This window comes from Schistocerca gregaria, chromosome 2 (assembly GCF_023897955.1).
Source record: "Schistocerca gregaria isolate iqSchGreg1 chromosome 2, iqSchGreg1.2, whole genome shotgun sequence".
NCBI lineage: Eukaryota > Metazoa > Arthropoda > Insecta > Orthoptera > Acrididae > Schistocerca > Schistocerca gregaria.
The window spans coordinates 588895417-588918772 of record NC_064921.1 but is presented as its reverse complement, the minus strand read 5'-3'; the positions used below and the strand labels follow the sequence as shown (position 1 = coordinate 588918772).

The 23356-nt window shown below is 42.8% G+C and overlaps 1 protein-coding gene across 1 annotated transcript in view; it reads left to right on the top strand.

Annotated features, from left to right (window-relative positions):
* Positions 1 to 23356, top strand: part of LOC126335884 (protein PRRC2A) — a 1700716-nt gene that overhangs the window by 219334 nt on the left and 1458026 nt on the right. The gene's annotated exons all lie outside the window — the stretch shown is intronic.

The following is a 23356-nucleotide window of genomic DNA, read 5'->3' as shown; positions in this document are numbered from 1 at the left end:
CTGACACATACATTAGAACTGGTACCGCGTAACATTATTAAATTTTAGTACTGTCTCTTTTCCAACGTTTCTGAGGAGAGTGCGATTATAGTATGTACCAGTGCTGTTTTTCTGGGGGAACGCTGGGGTATGCGTACACCAAAACTTTTTCGTCGACAAAGTAATTCTTTTACGATGTTGAGAATTTGGAAGAGTGCCAAAAATTTATCTCACGGACGTAAATTTTTTATTTCATTTTTTGTGTTGGTAATTGCAATACGAACGATACCAGTGCGATTTTTGGTGGGAAAATCGATGTCATTTACTGTTTCAAGCATTTCGAAGCTGCGGCAACCGTTCTCGACAACTGAATCGCTGGCAGCCAGTTCGACAGTCATGTAGTGCCTTCGCCCGCTAATAGTGGGCAATTGTAGTGCTAAACGGATATGCGTATGCTCAAATCGCATGCTTAATTTTAGGTGATGTAAACTGAAGTGTTCGATACCACTTTCTCTTGTATGTTTGTGTTTCTCGGTATCGCCTGCTTCGTTTGAGCTGTAAAGTCAACTGAAGAGTCCGATACCATTTTTTTTTAGTTCTACATCTTGATGACGTCATGGCTAAAGTCAGACGGATGGTATCCCATGCTTCAGTTATAACTAATTTTCGCTGCATTATATCCCATGTCCGAGGACCCTCAAACTTTTTTTTTTAGAAAAAAAGCACTGGTACGTACTAACTGTTGGAAGTATTGCAGTTCGTATTCTTGATCATTGTGTGTAATGTATGAGATCCCATAGCTCAGTTATTTAATAGTATTTATTCGTTGTTGCGGTTTACCATCAGTTATTAGTTTTGCCCGTAAATGCTCCTTACCACGGAATGTCCTTATCTTAGTTTTACTTTTTCGTATTGCGTGTTGTAATCATTTGCTTCCTGGTGCAAGGACGAAATTGCTCTCTGTAATTCATCTTTGAGTCCGCTGAGATTATTTGATCATCTGCAAATAGGAACGCGTTTATGACTTTAGTAAGCTTATAATGGTGCACTGCGTTATTCTGCCATGCTTTTATGTGTATATTAAAAATGTAATTGATAAAGGACACCCTTGTCTCACTCCCTGAGAGCTTTTCTTGTAAACGGACTTCCTTTTTTGTGCTTTAACTTTGTTGTGTACATACATACTTCGAATTAAACTTATTAGTTAGTGAGGTATAACAACCTTCTCTAAAATTGCTATCAACCGATCTTTTCCAAAATGATTTCTTCAGATGAGACCTGCTTTCTTTGTCATAAGCTAAATTCTGCATAATAAATGTTTGTGTTGACGTGACAGTATACTTTCTGCCACTTCAGAATATCCGATCCTTTTCATATCGACCTGTTTTCACCTCATCAGATTTCTTCGTGCGGTTCAAATATTCGTACTTGGTTTGTCTATTAGAAATTATCCCTAGCTTTAATGACTAAAGTGTTGGAAATCAGAGCCGTCTCTCATTCGCAACGACATAACGGATTTTGTAAGCAGTCTCTTCCGTGCACTAACATCCTTAAAGCCACTTATGAGAACGCTGTTGTTCTTAATTTCGAAACTCCCTTTTGAAAAGCCCTTTGAATCAACTGATGTATTTCAGTCGAATTATAATGTTACAACACTTCAATCTTGATAACTAATTTTGCTTGAAAGACGGTGCTCAAAGTATTATTAATTATTCAAAACTTCGAGAACTTTCGTAATACTTTGCTTAGACAACACCCAATTCCAGTTTAATACTCTGAACAAACGATAACATTTTGATTTCTGTTTTGGCATGTTTCTAGTCATTTTTCTTTTTGTGTCTTTTCAGCCCTGCTACCTTTCACCCCGGTTCGATAAATGTATTATAGAAACGATTTACACGCGATCAGAATCGGAAACTTGCGAGGGACCCTCAGAGTTATTTGCATGTATTGAATTATCTGTGTAACTATCCACCAGTATAACTTAAATTTACATGATAATCTCACTGATAAGAGGCGTCGTAATACTGGCGCAGGGCTCGTCTGGTGCCCTGGGAAAGACGTCACAAACCACTAGAAAAGAGCAGACGCTCTGACATGTTTTCTAGTTGGCTCTGTCTTGTTTACGCCTAGGGTGAAAGTGGAAACACTGACGCACCGAGATGTTGCACTGCATTCAATTCGTGCTATTGTTTTTTTTTTAACTGAAGAAAAATAAAGCAACGTTATTCGAAACTTTTGTTCGTTGTTTATAAAGCTATAAAAATCATCCGAATCAAAATGTGAAATTGTGGACATGCAACGCAGGACAACAAACGACTCTATTGAAAGCTTTGACGACCGGATTTCTTAACTGCTGGTGGGTCTTCCGGCTTGAATGGTGGTCGTCCATGAAATTTTTCCGTTCCTAACGTTTCTTCCAGAGCAGCGTTGGACATCTTCAGAGGTGCTTATGGTTCCGCTGGAAAGGGGACCGAACGAACTTCCCCTCTCCGATTTGATTCATATTAACAGGACGTTCAGGGCACGACTGCGGCTTCAAGGTATGTAAACGGAAGACGCAACTCTCAACCGCTTTCGAGAAAATCTAGTTTGAAAATTTTAGCCGTGCTTATATACTTTTTGGGTCACTACTAACAAAGGTCTACGCAGACCATCGAGTAACCGCTTAGTTTGAAAACATCAGGTGTCAGGATGGAATGTCGCAATATCTAGTTTTGTTTTTTCTTTGTAATTCTAAAAACAAATCTATTACGAACGTGCAGATCATCAGCACTTATTCATGAATTTATTGTGTTTCTAGTCTTTATCCTGGGGAAAAAGGACGATTATAAATAAAACACACACGAGAACTTTCGATCAAGCCAGTATAGTCATTTTTTATTGTATCAACATTTGTGATGAGTATAATGTGTAACCTTTGGAGCACTGCATGAAGATGGATGATACTCATCGTAGTAATATGGAAAACAACAATTATTGCGACATACATCACAGGTAACGAACGCCGAATTTTTATATGTGTAAGGTTTTTTCAGTGTGTCTGTTGCCAAACAGACTTGGTTTACGTTCATAAACTGTTAACGTTCGTTTCAAAATTTCACGGTGTGCCACGCATGTCAAAGAATATCACCGAATTATTGCACGGATAGGCAGCGAGATTCGACCCCGAGACCTCGCGCTTCTGAATTTAAGAGCATACGCGCTCGGCTACGGCCTCCTTGATACTAGCGGGCTGAAAATTTCAAACCTGATTTTCTCGAAACCGGCTGAGCTGTGTCTTCATGTTTACATATATTGAAGTTCTGCAAGTGCTCTACGCACCCTGTAACATGAATCAGATCGGTGAGGGGGAATCCATACGGTCACCTTGTGAGTCGTGATGAATTTCATAAACGAGTCTCTGGTGTTTCAAAGTGTGACTCATATGGTCCTGAAATTGCTAATTGCTATGTGAAAAAATTCTAACAATGAACTCTAGAAAAAGCAGATGAGAAGCTCTCGATGGTATTGGTTTGTGGATGATCCCAAAAGTAAGGTCTCCCATTTTTTTGTAAGTACATAGACCTGTTTATTTCTGCAATGTTTGACATCAGTTTACAGCTTAAGGATTTAGCTATTTTTCGACATAATCACCATTTCTGTCAATGCATTTTTGTAGACGCTGTGGCAGTTTTTGTATGCCCATGTCATACCAGCTCGCGGCCATGCTGTTCAGAAAGTTATGAATCTCTTCTTTCGCCTCGTCGTCGGAGTTGAATCGCCTTCCGGCCAAATGTTCTTTTAATCTAGAGAACAGGTGATAGTCACTGGGCGCCAAGTCAGGACTATAGGGTGGTTGGGTGATAATGTTCCACTGAAACTGTTGCAGGAGAGCAACGGTTTGTCGAGCGATGTGTGGGCGAGTGCTGCCATGGAGTATGTGCACGCCCTTGCTCAACATTCCTGTTCGCCGGTTCTAAATTGCCCGTTTGAGTTTTTTCAGAGTCTCACAGTACCTGTCAGCGTTAATTGTAGTCCCAGTGGGCATAAAGTCGACCAACAATACCCGTTTCCGATCCCAAAAAACGGTTGTCATGATTTTACCGGCAGACTGATTACTCTCTACACCACTTACGAACATTTTTGACATCCATGCACGACTCACCATACACTTCCGTCAATTGGCGACGGATTTCAATCGGCGCAATGACCTTTGTGTTCAAAAACCGAGCAACTGCGCGCAACTCGCACTTGGCGGTAACATCCAACATGAGCTCCACTCTCAAAGGCTGCCAAGCCAAGACTGAGCGCGTCAGCGCGACGTGCGCATGTTTACACACAGCGCGTGAAGCACTCTTCATAACAGTGTTACCAACTGCCATACAAACAGAGTTCTCTACTTATGGAAAAATAGGAGACCTTACTTTTGGGATTACCCTCGTATATTTGTGATTTGGTCGCTTGGGAAAAAAGCTTTAGAAGAATTCTTTTGTTATCTAAATAACATAAATCCAAAAATCCAGTTTACCATGGGAATGGAAAATGGTTGCAGAATATCATTCTTACGATGTTTTTGTTATGAGACAATCTGATGGAAAACTGGATGATACAGTTTTTCGGGAAATCATGCACAGGGACAGATATTTTGAGAAGACTTCCAGTATCTATAACAAAAAAAAGGCATCTTGACGACAAGCCAAAAGAATTTGCACGCCGAAACATCTGGTCACCGAATGTGAAACAGGCTTTAAAATGGCTATCCAGGAAAACAAGTAAATAAGAGGTCTACGACCAAATAACAGTACGCCGAACGACAAGGATGAAACATAACGAAAGAACACTGTTCTCTATCTTATTAAACAAAAAAACAAAAAACAAAAAAAAACCTTACTGTTCCCGCCCTCGCGTTGCTGTGCCTCAGCCTGGTGAAATGGAAAAGAAAGAAAACAGGAAGCGCACTTTCTACTTATATGAGACTTCGTGTTCTCCCCCTTGTCTCTGTCCATCTCCTCCTCCTCTTTGTCCATCTCTTCCGCCTTCCAACTCTCTGTGGCCATCACCTCATCTCCCCCCCCCCTCCCCCCCACATCCCGTACCTGCACCCATCTGCTCCCTCTCTTCCTTCTCCTCCTCCAGCCCCCTCTCTCTGACCATCCCATCCTTTCCGCTTTCTGTCTCCATTTAACCCCAACCCTCTGTCCATCTCCTCATCTCCCTTTCTCTCTGATCTTGAACCTCATATATTGTTATAGCATATTTGATTCTAAATCCCTCACCAGGAGAGACATAAAATCTGTGCAGCGATACGCAATCGAGCTGCGACACACAGATATCCACAAAAGTGCCTCACAGAGAGAGAGCTATAACACCAAGAATCGTTTCTCGGCTTTAGACTTTCTTTTTTACCAAGGTTCTTTATTTATGACAATATACAGTCAAATCACCAACAAGTTTTACATTTTCACAAACACCACATCCGTTACACCACACACAAATAGCTTCATCGTGATCCACCTTGCGACGACCCGTGTTCTCAATAATAAAGGCATTGTAGAATAATAACAAGAAGTACCCATGTCCTTACTAAAAATTTCACTAGAGTACTGTATAAAAATTTAAAGTAAATTGTTCAACAACTTTTGGAGATTTTTGGTAGTAACGTTTCCCTTTTTATATATTACATATTTATTTAATTCATAAACACGCTCGTATTCGAATACAAGATGTTCCATAATTTCGAAACAATCGGTGAAGAGCTTTCATGGATATTATTTTGAACAAACGAACACTTACGTTTTTATGTAGATTTCCCCATAACTACTACATATGTTTGTATATTATATGTGGTGTTCTACTGCGTATATAAAAACACGCGCGTGTTCAGGTACAACGTTGTGTCAATACATCCAAGGCAATCAGTGAGGATCTACCGGAGATTTGAGATTTTGAGCAAGCAAACATTTATATTTTTATTTATATAGATGTAACTATTCGTTTGTATAAAATCGTAAGTAACCGCAAGTTCTTCAGCGATTAGTTTGAAATTTTGACACAACGTTGCATTCCAGTACTTGAGTATTTTTATATACCTGCTGGAATACAACATGGTACTGCATATACGTGCGCACATATTCAACTGCGAGGTTGTGTCAAAATTCAAAGCAACCAGTCAAGCACTTTCGGAGGTTTACGATTTTGTACAGACGAATATTTACATTTTTATTTATGAAGGTTAACTGATCAATCAGATGTAAAAGACTTTACAGAAACATAACATCAGACGAGTCTTAGACTAACAAAGCAAGTATGACAAGCACTGCGATCTACACCTATGCTCCACAAACCACTTTACAGTGAGTGGTGCAAGGTGCTTTGTTACCACTGTCACTTCCTTCCTATTGCACTAGTATGTGTTTGGCGGTAAGAACGATTACTGATAAGCTCTCGTGTAGGCTCGAGTCTGCAATTTTATCTCAACGATTTTTTCATGTGGTAGACATAGCAAGATAAAGAATAAGCACTACCCTTCGAGGGGTGTGTACAACTCCGTGTACTTAATGGTAAGATCTATTGGAAGTACCGATAAAATACATGGCTGAAGGCACATAAAAGTCTTTGGCGACTAGGGAAAATAGGACGCTCTTCAGGAAATCATCAAATTTTTAAATGACAAACTATTAATCACGGCTCTACTGAGAAGCTATCGAAATATGTAAAGACCGCGATAATTTCAACGGAAAAAAAGAAGCCATGACATTGTGATATACGGACAGTAGCTCTGCGGAATGGATAAATATTATGCTTGATAGACGACAGTCGATAGTCAAATGTTGCCTCTGACAGTGATTATCTCTCCCGATCACGTGTACACTTCTACTGCCCCCTCTTCTTCACACTATTTATATCGTTCTCCGACGTCCGACCAGTCAGCCGGTAAGGTACGGAGAAACCAGGGGTCCTGAACATTGGGAACGAAAAAGTTTCAAGGACCATGACCACAGAAGCCGGAAGACTCGTTGATAAGATAAACATTTACACGGGAGTCGCGTGTTTGGGGATCTGCGTTATTTGTGAGTGACTCGAATTAATGCCACTTAAAATGCACTGTAGGTAGATCTCTCTAGATGCCCTGCTCGTAAATGCAGGTGACGCCTGTATATAAGAAGGGTAGAAGGACGGATCATCAAAATTACAGACCAATATCCTTAACATCGATTTGTTGCAGGATTCTCGAACATATTCTCAGTTCGAATATAATGAATTTCCTTGAGACAGAGAAGTTGGCGTCCATGCATCAGCACGGCTTTAGAAAGCATCGCTCCCGCGAAACGCAACTCGCCCTTTTTTCACATCGTATCTTGCGAACCATGGATGAAGGATATCAGAGGGATGCCATATTCCTTGACTTCCGGAAAGCTTTTGACTCGGTGCACCACTGCAGACTCCTAACTAAGGTACGAGCATATGGCATTGGTTCCCAAATATGTGAGTGGCTCGAAGACTTCTTAAGTAGTCGAACCCAGTACATTGTCCTCGATGGTGAGTGTTCATCGGAGGTGAGGGTATCATCTGGAGTGCCCCAGGGAAGTGTGGTAGGTCCGCTGTTGTTTTCTATCTACATAAATGATCTTTCGGATAGGGTGAATAGTAATGTGCGGCTGTTTGCTGATGGTGCTGTGGTCTACCGGAAGGTGTCGTCGTTGAGTGATTGTAGGAGGATACAAGATGACTTGGACAGGGTTTGTAATTGGTGTAAAGAATGGCAGCTAACTTTAAATATAGATAAATGTAAATTAATGCAGATGAATAGGAAAAAGAATCCTGTAATGTTTGAGTACTCCATTACTAGTGTAGCGCTTGACACAGTCAAGTAACACTGCAGAGCGATATGAAGTGGGACGAGCATGTAACGGCAGTTGTGGGCAAGGCGGATAGTTGTCTTCGGTTCATTGGTAGAATTTTGGGAAGATGTGGTTCATCTTTAAAGGAGACCGCTTATAAAACACTAATACGACTTATTCTTGAGTACTGCTCGAGCGTTTGGGATCCCTATCAGGTCGGATTGAGGGAGGACATAGAAGCAATTCAGAGGCGGGCTGCTAGATTTGTTACTGGTAGGTTCGATCATCACGCGAGTGTTACGGAAATGTTTCAGGACCCCCGGTGGGAGTCTCTAGAGGAAAGGAGGCGTTCTTTTCATGAATCGCTACTGAGGAGTTTTAGAGAACCAGCATTTGAGGCTGACTGCAGTACAGTTTTACTGCCGACAACTTACATTTCGCGGAAAGATCACAAAGATAAGATAAGAGAGATTCGGGCTCGTACAGAGGCATATAGGTAGTTACTTTTCCCTCGTTCTGTTTGGGAGTGGAACGGGGAGAGAAGATGCTAGTTGTGGTACGAGGTACCCTCCGCCACGCACCGTATGGTGGATTGCGGAGTATGTATGTAGATGTAGATGTAGCGTTGGTTGTAAGGCCTGCTAACGGTTCGGCATGCTTACCAGTAGTGCATATGCGGCCTGGCCGTTTCGTAGCGCGGCAGCGTCTCGTGCCCCGTGGCGTTCTCGCGGCAGTGTAACGCAGCGCGCTGTACTGTACTCGTACCATTGTCACGGGCGAGGCAGCTGCCTCCATCCCAGGCCCTCCTGCCGAACAGCGCGGCGATTGTTGAGGCGCCAGAACAAAGCGGCAGCGATTTGCTGTGGCGCGCTGACTCAGCACCACTGCACGATCCCCGCGGTGACGGGCAGGGCTTGCTACGGCCGCTCACATTCAGAGCAAGAGCTCCGGTACAGGGTGACCGTCTACGGCCGTCCGGGTGTTACCAGCACTCTGCCGTTGATTGTTCGGAGTACTTTCAAGACAACTACACCGTGACTGAGAATTCTCCGTATCCTCAGGTCGAAACTGTATATTGTTTGTGGGAGTACTTAGACACGAACTTCGTGAACCAGAACTCCACCGACAATCTTCCAGAGTTGGTAATTCAGACAAAAACAAGAGAAAAAACGTCTAGTAAACTTGGGCTGTATAAAGCATATCTGAAGGGCAGTGAGCACTTATTCAGCTCCGCTACTATGAAATACGTCTCTTCTACAGAACAGATTCGTATTTTAGAGCCTAAGTGGGTATTTTGATCTTGATGTGGGGTCCTCCCTCCTCCCAAAACGTGGGAAGCAAGGAGCTTGCAGTAAAAGAGACGTATTTCACAATATCGAAAATGGACAAGTGCTCATACCTCTTAAGGTATGCATTTTAGAGCCTACATTTGTTAGACTTTTTTCTAGTTTTCATACATACTTCAACCTGTGAAAGTTTGTGAGTGGAGTTCTCGTATAGGAACTCTACTGTCGTCGTCTTTCTTTCAGGAATTAGGCTGTTCCGAACTCACAAACAAAATGATACCTATATTTCTTGGATCTTCCAATATCTCATTTTCCACTCGCGTCGTAGTTCAGGATCTTGTGAGGAGTTCTATCACCAGTCATTCTCACGAATCACTTTCTCCAATTTTCACCCAAGAAAACTGATAGATCTCTGTCTAAGGCAGGATGGTGCACAATAAGATATGCTGAATATACAGCACATAAAAACTATGTATCCAGCGTATCCCTGTGCACCATCTATATCTTTACTAATAATAAAACTGTAAAACCGTCGCTCCTGTCTGTCTACTTGAACACTCTGATCTCCAAAACTGCTAGACAACTTTCCATGGGTTTTCACAGGTACCTTGGGGCTACGTATGTACTTGATGTCATCAAAATCAGATCTAGGAAAAAAGGATATAATGATTTTTAATTTTTATCGAAAACTGTCGTGTGTGTCTGTCTGTTTGAACACGTTAATCTCGAAAGCTACTAGCCGAATTTTCGTGGGGTTTTCACTGGTAGCTTGAGTGAAGTTTGAGGTAACACACAGAAATTTTTTATAGAACTAGGATGACGAAAAAATATCATAATTTAAATTTTTTTGTGAAATCGTCTCCTCTACTCAATGACGGCTGTATTTTCGGAAGTTTAGCTAAGTAACAGAATTAAGCGCTGCAGTCATATTTTACAAGAGCTATTCGGAAAGTAAGGTCCGATTGGGTGCGAAATGGAAACCACTGTGAAAATCCAATGAAGCTCTGCACAGATGTGTTGGGCAGTGTTTCCTATATGCCCGTCGATCGCGTCGCGTCGCTCTTTTCAGTTCTGAGCGCACTTTGAGGGCTTAAAGCTTCATAGAAAATAGTGTCTCCTGCTAAGTATGAGGGCCTGGTGCGTGATTTCGTCTGATGCCATGCAACCCACATTCTTAATTGTCGTGTGTTTTCTTCCTCATGACAATTCTCGGCCGCACTCTGCAGGGGCAATGAAGACGCTGTTGCAGCGTTTTCGATGGGAACTGTTTGATCATCCACGATACAGTCTGTGGTTGGCTTCCCCTGAGTTTCATCTCTGCTCACATGAACCGTTGGCCATGAAGACGACATTTTGGCACAGACAACGAGCTGCAGACCAACGTAGAGAGTTGGCGGAGAGCACAGGCGACTTCCTTCTGCGACGACGATATTGGAAAGTTGGTATACCGCTGCAACAGATGTGTAAGTCGGAGCAGCGACTACGTAGAGAAGTAGTTGGAAGGCGTCGATAACTGTTACAAATACAACATTCTTGATTTTCATAGTCGTTTCCGTTTCGTGACCGATCGGACCTTACTTGCAGAGCAGCCCTCGTACGAACACAAAGTAACAGCGAATTTACTTGGCTAGGATATATAGATTTACCGAATTCGTTTTCTGTGTTAAAGGCTTAATCGTATTGATTCGCTTCTTGAGATATGTTTTACTTATACTCTTTGCCAGGAAAAACGAATTTATTAAGTTTGCTTTGTAATTGCATTTTCATATCACTTCATTCACTAATAAAAATGCCTAGAAAACGGTCGAGTCTTTTTGAATATATCAGATAGCTAAAAGACTGATAACTATGTGGTTTCAGGAAGCCACTAAAGATCGTGAGGCAAGATACACTGTGGCTCGAGTACACCAGGCTTTAACTCGCTCTTTGGACACTCCTTCCAAAAGCGAGGTGCGACGTAATTCTAATTGAGAGCGTCATGAATTATCTCACTTCTCAGAATCCTCCACTCACAGGCTTAAAGTTACTTCTTTCCAACGTATCACCATAGAAGCGGAAACTTTTACAAGAAATGGTGCCGGCAACCGAGTTTTTACAGTCAGAATCCCACTTATCCCTAACGATTTGCCATTTCGATTCAAATGTACACAATTTCCAGTGAGTTTATGTCACGCCATGGCCACAAAGAAAGCACAAGGCCAGACGCTGCGTGTTGTGGGAGTGGGCTGTAGTGTCAGTTGCTTTCCGCACTGCAAGCGCCGACTGATTCTCTCCCATGTTAGTGAAGCAAACGAGCTCTTCGTTCATGTCCTCAGTCATACTATTAAAACATTGTACGCAAAGAAGCAGTGTAAGTCAAAAATAAATTCCACACTTGCGAAGTCTCACGCACAGCTACCAATAAATACTCAGGCAACGCTGGGCTTCTCAGCTCGTCCTGTCTAAGATCTATGCTTTTCCATATCCCTCACGACAACTTGCGGAACGTCTGAAAAGTTATGCTTCGAAAAGCTTACAGAATCCTTTTGTGCTGTTCTTCGTTAGTCTTGTAACAACGTACAGTCAAAAGTGGTTTGTTTATTCCCACAATGAGTTTGTAACTCCCCAACAGTTCACTTCCGTATTTAACCTCGGAATAAAAACGTGACTAAACTCTCAATAAAATTGTGGCTCACATATAACCTTTCAATAATTAACTGACTGCGAATTTAAACTGGTAAATTTTGGACGTTAGCAGTGCTGCGTCATGGCCCTGAAAGATCATTCTGAACAAATTGAAAATTCTTACTTCACTGAAGTAGCCGGATAACGCGTATATATCCGCTCCTGTAAGAAATTTTTCTGGCACAGCCCAGTGCACTGCTGGCCACTAGATATGTATAGAAAGAAACAACTGATTTTTCTTTACGATAATAGGGATGACCACGGACGGGAGAAATTAGTAAAATCTTTAAATTCAAATGAATGATTGTCAAAAGTTATCTTTATAAGAGAGATTATTATTAAAAGATTTTTAAAAACATTTACATGGAACTTGATATAACAATAGTACAAAATCAGTTGTTACAAATTACATATGCGCGCGGCTGCTTTTATCTTACGCTACATCGCTCTCCACGACAGGGCCAACCGCCTGACTGCTAGCTACTACTCTTACTGCTGCTGCCGACACTGCTCTCTACAGCAGCCGTCACTGCTCTCTGTTCTGCGATTCTATTGTAGCTTACATATGTCAGACAGTGCGTGAGCAAACCATCGAAATCACATCTGCTCGAGTGCGCTGGCAATAAATTCCTTAGTCATGGACTTCTTACAAGTTGTCTGGTCTCTATAGACCGATCAGGTATCGAGATGACATCCCAACCAGTAGCGTGAGGTAAGGTTCTTTCCAATTCGTGCAAATACGATGCGGTAAAAAACGGAAAATGAAAAGTCGGTGTTATAGTATTTGTTGAGTTTTTGTTTGTATAGAGCCTGTACAGGAACTGTTTTTCTTCGACAATTGAGTTTATCCCAGTCTAGTAGCTGTTGCTGAGGAAGTCATTCTTATTTTTCCAGTTATCGAAACGAAAGGATATCGTTATGCCGTTGGTTACACAAACGAGCTCATTAGCCATTTTAACTTTCCATGATCATACGTTCCAAGCTTTACCGACATATTCAAGCTTCGAGCGGAGTCGGTCCCTCGCAAAGTTTTACCAGCAAACCGTTTATGCATTAAAGTTAAACGTCTCCATAGTGCCGGCCTAAGGTCTGTAATGGTGACTGAAACATCGCATAGAACAGTTCAATTTCTGGACATAATCTAATCGCTTATCGTATGGAATAGGCCGTTGTTAGTGCACTCGCCCTTGCTACTAAAAGCTGGAAGTTGTGCTAAGAAGTGAGAGAACAGCATCGACTGACTCTTTGATCGTTCCTGAATATAGACGAAGTAAGACAGAAATTAACAGAGAATATCAATGACAGATGTGAAAATTACCGTTTAATAAGTCACGGATGCAAAATACTAAAGCGAATTCTTTACAGACGAATGGAAAAACTGGTAGAAGCCGATCTCGGGGAACATCAGTTTGGATTCCGTAGAAATATTGGAAAATGTGAGGCAATACTGACCCTACGACTTATCTTAGAAGGTAGATAAAGGAAAGGCAAACCTACGTTTCTAGCATTTGTAGACTTAGAGAAAGCTTTTGACAATGTTGACTGGAATACTCTCAAATTCTGAAGGTGGCAGGGGTAAATACAGGGAGCGAAAGGCTATTTACAATTTGTACAGAAACCAGATGGCAGTTATAAAGTCGAGGGTCATGAAAGGGAAGCAGTGGTTGGGAAGGGAGTGAGACAGGGTTGTAGCCTCTCCCCGATGTTATTCAATCTGTATATTGAGCAAGCAGTGAAGGAAACAAAAGAAAAATTCGGAGTAGGTATTAAAATCCATGGAGAAGAAATAAAAAGTTTGAGGTTCGCCGATGACATTGTAATTCTGTGGCGGCCGGCCGTGGTGGCCGAGCGGTTCTAGGCGCTACCGTCTGGAACCGCGCGACCGCTACGGTCGCAGGTTCAAACCTGCCTCGGCATTGGATGTGTGTGATGTCCTTAGGTTAGTTAGGTTTAAGTAGTTCTAAGTTCTAGGGGACTGATGACCTCAGAAGTTAAGTCCCATAGTGCTCAGAGGCTTTTGAACCATTTTTTTGTAATTCTGTCAGAGACAGCGAAGGACTTGGAAGAGCAGTTGAACGGAATGGACAGTGTCTTGAAAGGAGGATATAAGATGAACACCAACAAAAGCAAAACAAGGATAATGGAATGTAGTCGAATTAAGTCGGGTGATGCTGAGGGAATTAGATTAGAAAATGAGACAGTTAAAGTAGTAAAGGAGTTTTGCTATTTGGGGAGCAAAATAACTGATCATGGTCGAAGTAGAGAGGATATAAAATGTGGACTGGCAATGGCAAGGAAAGTGTTTCTGAAGAAGAGAAATTTGTTAACATCGAGTATAGATATAAGAATCAGGAAGTCGTTTCTGAAAGTATTTGTATGGAGCGTAGCCATGTATGGAAGTGAAACATGGACGATAATTAGTCTGGACAAGAAGAGAATAGAAGCTTTCGAAATGTGGTGCTACAGAAGAGTGCTGAAGATTAGATGGGTAGATCATATAACTAATGAGGAGGTATTGAATAGGATTGGGGAGAAGAGAAGTTTGAGGCACAACTTGACTAGAAGAAGGGATCGGTTGGTAGGACATGTTCTGATGCATCAAGGGATCACCAATTTAGTATTGGAGGGCAGCGTGCAGGGTAAAAATCGTAGACGGAGACCAAGAGATGAATACACTAAACAGATTCACAAGGATGTAGGTTGCAGTAGGTACTGGGAGCTGAATAAGCTTGCACTGGATAGAGTAGCATGGAAAGCTGCATCAAACTAGTCTCAGGACTGAAGATCACAACAACAACATCAGTGCCCTTGTTTTCTGCATTTTTTTTGTACCGTGGAGGATTTTCAAATGCTGTTCCATGTCAGCACATACTTGAAACGACATTTTTTTTTTAAACAGCAGCGATAAGGGTAATGTGTGTGAATTATAAGCTTGACACGGAAAATTTTTGTTATTGCTCTGAAGAGGTATGAAGGAATCCAGTGCAAGCAAACAGAAAAACGAAACCAGGCAATTCGTCAGTTTCAAATAATAATGCACACTACTGATGCATGGGAAACACACTGGTTACTATGGCAGGAATTCGAATGAGCAAAAGAATATATTTGAAGTTGGAGGAGTGCAGCGGGCCACCTCATCAAATATACAGCAAAGCTGTTAGCGGGAACAGCAGCAGCGGCATTAACCTGGTTTCGCAAGGATTTGCATACAAGCCACGCACGCGCTCTGTCAAAAGCAATTCATTGAGACTAATGAAATGTATGTTTTAATATGTGCATAAAGAACATTGCCAGATACAGCACGCTCATAATATGATAAAGAGTTAACAACAGTGACACCGTATATTTCGACGTATCGTTCCAGAACAAAGTTTTATCGTCGTATTTATCACTGAACAGATCCCATAAATGCCTTACGGCTGCATTTTATTTCGCACCAGGGTAAGAACAACATGATTTTTACTGGTTCCATCTGACCAAAAGTATCCGCTGCTAACATTTATAAATATACAGAACACAGTTTGCGATATGAGAACCACTGTAAAGTGCATTTCCATGGAGCCTCACTGCCATAACCGTGTTTAGATGTTTTATTCATGATGCGCTGCACCCGATTACAGCCCCTGCAAGTGCCCTGCTCTCGGCACTGGTAATACTCGTTTTGTGCGCGCGGGGCAAGCCAGGAAGGAACGTGTTTAAACTCACAAGTCTCGCTGGAGGTTCCTCCGAAGTGACCTGATGATACAGTGATGGTCCGTATCAGTCCCACGTGGTCTCCTCAATCCTACAGTTTCCCACCCCTTGCCAGGTATGTCTCATTTACAGACTATTTCTTCACCTCTTCCATAAAAAATTGCAGGTCCAAGCTGCAAGCACCTATGCAGCGGTGGAAGGCTGATGGTTGCTGCAGCTAGGTCTGCGTAGAAGACAATACGTAATTGTGGTACGTTGTAAGACGTGTATATTTCTATTGTCTATTGTCGAACCACTATTTTTGAAAGATGCGGGAGAGACGGCACATTGTAATTTTGAAAAGAGCGGGAGAGACCGCGTATGTATACATTTTAAGAAAAGAGCGGGAGAGGCCGCGCATTGATACATTTTGTAATGGTGGCAGGTATTGTCTGCACCAGAAAGCATTGTTGACGGGAGAGACCGCACTTAGCGTTAATAGGAAGTTAGTAGTAAGCTAGATGTGAAGCGAGTCGCTAGCAGGTCTGAAGCGAGAGGTTGAGAGGAGCGGTTTGCCTGCCAGCCACCAGCTGTGATTCACAAGAGATTATAAACGAATGTACAAAGACATCAGCTAACTACACTCCTGGAAATTGAAATAAGAACACCGTGAATTCATTGTCCCAGGAAGGGGAAACTTTATTGACACATTCCTGGGGTCAGATACATCACATGATCACACTGACAGAACCACAGGCACATAGACACAGGCAACAGAGCATGCACAATGTCGGCACTAGTACAGTGTATATCCACCTTTCGCAGCAATGCAGGCTGCTATTCTCCCATGGAGACGATCGTGGAGATGCTGGATGTAGTCCTGTGGAACGGCTTGCCATCCCATTTCCACCTGGCGCCTCAGTTGGACCAGCGTTCGTGCTGGACGTGCAGACCGCGTGACACGACGCTTCATCCAGTCCCAAATATGCTCAATGGGGGACAGGTCCGGAGATCTTGCTGGCCAGGGTAGTTGACTTACACCTTCTAGAGCACGTTGGATGGCACGGGATACATGCGGACGTGCATTGTCCTGTTGGAACAGCAAGTTCCCTTGCCGGTCTAGGAATGGTAGAACGATGGGTTCGATGACGGTTTGGATGTACCGTGCACTATTCAGTGTCCCCTCGACGATCACCAGAGGTGTACGGCCAGTGTAGGAGATCGCTCCCCACACCATGATGCCGGGTGTTGGCCCTGTGTGCCTCGGTCGTATGCAGTCCTGATTGTGGCGCTCACCTGCACGGCGCCAAACACGCATACGACCATCATTGGCACCAAGGCAGAAGCGACTCTCATCGCTGAAGACGACACGTCTCCATTCGTCCCTCCATTCACGCCTGTCGCGACACCACTGGAGGCGGGCTGCACAATGTTGGGGCGTGAGCGGAAGACGGCCTAACGGTGTGCGGGACCGTAGCCCAGCTTCATGGAGACGGTTGCGAATGGTCCTCGCCGATACCCCAGGAGCAACAGTGTCCCTAATTTGCTGGGAAGTGGCGGTGCGGTCCCCTACGGCACTGTGTAGGATCCTACGGTCTTGGCGTGCATCCGTGGTCGCTGCGGTCCGGTCCCAGGTCGACGGGCAAGTGCACCTTCCGCCGACCACTGGCGAAAACATCGATGTACTGTGGAGACCTCACGCCCCACGTGTTGAGCAATTCGGCGGTACGTCCACCCGGCCTCCCGCATGCCCACTATACGCCCTCGCTCAAAGTCCGTCAACTGCACATACGGTTCACGTCCACGCTGTCGCGGCATGCTACCAGTGTTAAAGACTGCGATGGAGCTCCGTATGCCACTGCAAACTGGCTGACACTGACGGCGGCGGTTCACAAATGCTGCGCAGCTAGCGCCATTCGACGGCCAACACCGCGGTTCCTGGTGTGTCCGCTGTGCCGTGCGTGTGATCATTGCTTGTACAGCCCTCTCGCAGTGTCCGGAGCAAGTATGGTGGGTCTGACACAGCGGTGTCAATGTGTTGTTTTTTCCATTTCCAGGAGTGTATTATCATGAGAGGAACTAATATTACTGAATTATTTTTTGAGAAACTCAAGACTACTGAAGGTATGTTTGCGCAATGCTAGTTATAAGAATATTGTAAAAACTAAGTCCCATTTGAACGTTTGTAAAATCATTTCATTTAGAATATAATCAATTTTTGTCAGCAATATTGCATTACTGATTATAATCCATCGCAAAAACCATCAACGTACAACTTTGCAAAATTTTATTGTTGTCAAGAAACAGTTGAACTATGAACGACGTAGCTTCAGTCAAATTAATTAATGAATAACGTCAGCTTTGCTATTAAAGAATAACGTCATCTTTGGTAACAAATACAGCCGCTTATTATGACAGCCCACCAGCAGGTAATATAGTAAAACAGAGTAATTATATTCATGTCGCAGTTCGATGTAGCAGTCAGATGGCGATCCAGTAACAGAAAAAAGGTAAGGAACAGTTTTGGCTTATTGCAGATAACGACTGAGGGCCACGACGATGACACATTCTATGTTTCGTCGAAATAATCAGCAAATCACTTTTAATAAGCAGCATTTAAATCTGTATGCGAAGATTGATAAAGAGAATTAATTTCAAAGCGAAGATTTCATTTGTTATTATTAAGCAAGAGATAGAAATCCAAAGGGAAGGTTTCATAGGTTATTATAGAATGGAAGGTTGTGTTACAAAAGAGATGTAGTGCAGACAGGAAGGTTTCACTTGTTAAAATGTATCCATACGTGGCCTCTCCCGCTCTTTTTAAAGTTATATCAATGTGCTGTCTCTCCCGCCAACAATACTTTGGTGCAGACATTCCCTGCTACCACAGTTATTTCCAATATGACAAATATTAATTATTCCTACTTAATCCTATTAATAAAATATAAACATCTTTTATAAATTGTGGTCTAACAATAGACAATAGAAATATACACGTCTTACAACGTGACAGTTTGAGATAGCCGCCCGAAGCATCTGCGCCAAGCTCATTGCAGCTGCCAGGTATCTTCTTTTGCAGACTACTAAAGAGGGTGTGCATTTTCAACTTTTCATGGCGTAATATATATTCCATTAAATTTCGGGCTTGCAGCCGCGCAAATAAAATTTCTTCCACTGATATTTCGGCTGCGTATCGTCCGGCCATCTTCAGAGTGAGTCGCAAGAGAAATGGAAGCAATATTATTTGCGTGGTTGCATGTCGGAAATTTAATGGACTACTGTAGAGGGTGGTTTGAAAACTCTGGTAGAAAAGCAAGAAAAAATATTGGTTACCTAAACAACTCTCCTTACCTCTCGACACAGTCCCCTTTGAAGGATATACACTTGGTCCAGCGATCCACCAGCTTTTACATCCTGTCGGAAAAATAGGTTCAGTCAAACTCTGCAAAATACTCGATGACTGAAACTATCACTTCATTTGTTGAAAATTTCCTCCCAGCAAGTCAAAGTATCAAGTTAGGGAACGGGATGAAGACACTTGTCCTAAACTAATGCATAAGGCGGATAAGGACCCAATACAAAGTCCAGTTTGTGCGCTTTCGTCATTGATATTGCTGAAGTAATCCACGAAATTACAGGTCCATATCATTAACGTCGATGTGTAGCAGGATTTTGGAACATATATTGTGTTCGAACATTATAAATTACCTCGAAGAAAACGGTTTATTAACACACAGTCAACACGGATTTATAAAAAATATATCTTGTGCAACACAAGGAACGCTTTTGATACTGTACCACACAAGCGGCTTGTAGTGAAATTGCGTGCTTATGGAATATTGTCTTAGTTATGTGACTGGATTAGTGATTTCCTGTCAGAGAGGTCGCAGTTCGTAGAAATTGACGGAAAGTCATCCAGTAAAACAGAAGCGACTTCTGGCGTTCCCCAAGGTAGTGTTAAGGCTTTTGCTGTTCCTTATCTGCCTGCCGGTGTGGCCGAGCGGGTTCTAGGCGCTTCAGTCTGGAACCGCGTTACCGCTACGGTCGCAGGTTCGAATCCTGCCTCGGGCATGGATGTGTGTGCTGTCCTTAGGTTAGTTAGGTTTCAGTAGTTCTAAGTTCTAAGGGACTGATGACCTCAGAAGTTAAGCCCCATAGTGCTCAGAGCCACTTTTTGTTCCTTATCTACATAAATGATTTGGGAGACAATCTGAGCAGCCGTTTTAGGTTGTTTGCAGATTATGCTATCGTTTATCCGCTAGTAAAGTCATCGTAAAATCAAACCAAGTTGGAAAACAATTTGGAAAAGATATCTGTATGGTGCAAATATTTGCAATTGACCCTAAATAACGAAAAGTGTGAGGTCATCCACATGAGTGCTAAAAGGAATCCGTTAAATTTCGGTTACACGATTAATCAGTCAAATACAAAGGCCGTAAATTCAACTAAATACCTAGAAATTACAATTAAGAACAACTTAAATTGGAAGGAACACACAGAAGATCTCGTGGGCAAAACTAACCAAAGACTGAGGTATATTGGCAGGGTATGAGGAAAATGTGACAGATTTACTAAGGACACTGCCTACACTATGCTCCTCCGTCTTCTTTTGAGAATACTGCTGCGCGGTGTGGCATCCTTACCACATCGAAAAAGTTCAAAGAATGTCAGCACGTTTTGCATTATCGCGAAACAGGGTAGATAGTGTCACTGAAATTACCAACTTTCTCCTCCGAATGCGAAAGTATTTTGTTCCCACTGAACTACATAGGGATAAACGATCACCATGATAAAATAATGGAAATCAGATATCGTACGGAAAGATACAGACATTCGTTCATTCCGCGCACCACACGAGATAGGAAAAATAGAGAATTGCCAAGGTGGTTCGATGAACACAGTGCTAGGCACTTAAATATGATTTGCAGAGTATCCATGTAGATGGAGATGAGGATGTATAAGTTTGGGATAGTGCATTATCATGGTGAAAAAGCGCTTTTTTGTGTGCCAACCTTGATCTTTTTTCAGTCAACACGGATATCAAATGCTCCAATAACCAAGCATAATACGGTCGAGAAATAGTTCTGCCTTTTTCGAAGAAATCTTTAAGAATTCGTCCCTGAGAATATCAAAACACAATGGCCATCACCTTCCCAGCTGACAAAATGATCTTGGCCTTCTTTGGCCCATTTTCACCAGCGTTTCCCATTGCTGTGAGTGCCATGTTGACTCTGGTGTGTAATGATGGATCCAGGTTTCATAAACAGTCAAAAATCGACGCAGAAAGTCTTGCGGATTTCGATTACACATCGCCAGACATAGCGTGGAAATGTTGTATCGCGGACGCGTCTGGTCAGCTGTGAGCAATCGCCGCACCCACCTCCCGCACAGTTTCTTCATAGCCAGTTACCCGTGAAGGATATTATGCTCTCGCTCAGTTGAGATGCCTGTGCCCTCATCAGTTTCAAGAATTTTTATTCTGCCGTCTTTAACATATTATGGATTTTGTCAGTGGTTTCTTTTGTGGTGACCTCAAAAGGAAAGCCAGAGCGCGCTTCGTCTTCGATCCTTGTGCGACCACGTTTAAATTCATTAATCCAAAAGTAAATGGCCTTAAATGGTTCAAATGGCTCTGAGCACTATGGGACTCAACTGCTGTGGTCATCAGTCCCCTAGAACTTAGAACTACTTAAAGCTAACTAACCTAAGGACATCACACACATCCATGCCCGAGGCAGGATTCGAACCTGCGACCGTAGCAGCCGCACGGTTCCGGACTGTGCGCCTAGAACCGCGAGACCACCGCGGCCGGCTGAATGGCCTTAACTGATAGTACAGAGTCAGCGTGGAGTAACATTTGTGTTTTGATTTGGTTGGTTGCCCAAACGTTCAAATGAAAGTATTTAAAAACAGCACGAAACTGGGTTTTTTCCAGTTTCAATTGCAGTTGACAATCTGACCAATTCAGACGGCTGTTACCAACTTACTATACGCTGTACATTGCTGAAATTTTTCATGTGATTCTTGGAATAATCACCCTTACCAACCATGAAGGCGCAACAAAAATGGCCCAGGCAGCCAGATTCACACAAGAAGAGACACCCACATATTGCCGTAGTCTTAGAGCGTTCACAGAGAGACAACACACCCGCCCATTGATCGTGAGCGTGCCAAATATCTCACGAAATAAGCGTCAAACGAAAAAATTACAAAGAACGAAACTTGTCTAGCTTGAAGGGGGAAACCAGATGGCGCTATGGTTGGCCCGCTAGAGGGCACTGCCATAGGTCAAATGGATATCAACTTTATTTTTTAAAATAGGAACTTCCATTTTTTATTACATGTACGTGTAGTACGTAAAGAAATATGAATGTCTTTAGTTGGGCCACTTTTTTCGTTTTGTGGTAGATGTCGCTGTAATAGTCACAAACATATGGCTCACAATTTTAGATGAACAGTTGGTAACAGGTAGGTTTTTTAAATTAAAATACAGAACTTAGGTACGTTTGAACATTTTATTACGGTTGTTCCAGTATGTTACTTGTACCTTTGTGAACTTATCATTTCTGAGAACACATTCTGTTACAGCGTGATTACCTGCAAATACCACATTAGTGCAATAAATGCTCAAAATGATGTCCGTCAACCTCACTGCTTTTAGCAATACGTGTAACGACATTCCTCTCAACAGCGAGTAGTTAGCCTTCCGTAATGTTCGCACATGCATTGACAATGCTCTGACGCATGTTGTCAGGCGTTGCCGGTGGATCACGATACCAAATATCCTTCAACTTTCCCCACAGAAAGAAATCCGGGGACTTCAAATTCGGTGAACGTGCGGGCCGTGGTATGGTGCTTCGACGACCAATCCACCTGTCATGAAATATGCTATTCAACATCGCTTCAACCGCACGCGAGCTATGTGCCGGACATCCATCATGTTGGAAGTACATCTCCATTCTGTCATGCAGTGAAACATCTTGTAGTAACATCGGTAGAACGTTACGTAGGAAATCAGCATACATTGCACCATTTAGATTGTCATCGATAAAATGGGGGCCTATTATCCTTCCTCCCATAATGCCGCACCATACATTAACTCGCCAAGGTCGCTGACGTTCCACATGTCACAGCCATCGTGGATTTTCCGTTTGCCCAATAGTGCATATTATGCCGGTTTACGTTACCGCTGTTGGTGAATGACGCTTCGTCGCTAAATAGAACGCGTGCAAAAAATTTGTCATCGTTCCGTAATTTCTCTTGTGCCCAGTTTCAGAACTGTACACGACGTTCAAAGCCGTCGGCATGCAATTCCTGGTGCATAGAAATATTGTACGGGTGAAATCTATGTTGATGTAGCATTCTCAACACCGACGTTTTTGATATTCCCGATTCTCGCGCAATTTGTCTGCTACTGATTTGCGGATTAGCCGCGATGGCGTACTTGGGCATCATCATTTGTTGCAGGTCGTGGTTGACGTTCCGCATGTAGCTGAACACTTCCTGTTTCCTTAAATAACGTAACTATCCGGCGAACGGTCAGGACACTTGGATGATGTCGTCCAGGATACCGAGCAGCATACATAGTGCACGCCCGTTGGGCGTTTTGATGACAATAGCCATACAGCAACATGATATCGACCTTTTCCGCAGTTGGAAACGGTCCATTTTAACACGGGTAACATATCACGAAGCAAATACCGCCCGCACTGGCGGAATATTCCGTGATACCAGGTACTTATACGTTTTTGACTATTACAGCGCCATCTATCAGGAAGTGAAAAAAGTTGAAAGGCAGTCACCGACACGGATAAAAACAGAAGTTGTGAGTTGTGGCGCGACTAATGTGATGTGTGGAATGTGGCCATCCGTTGGGCTGCGTGGGAACTGAAAGAGGAGCAGAGAAGGCGGCAGCTCACACACGCACACACA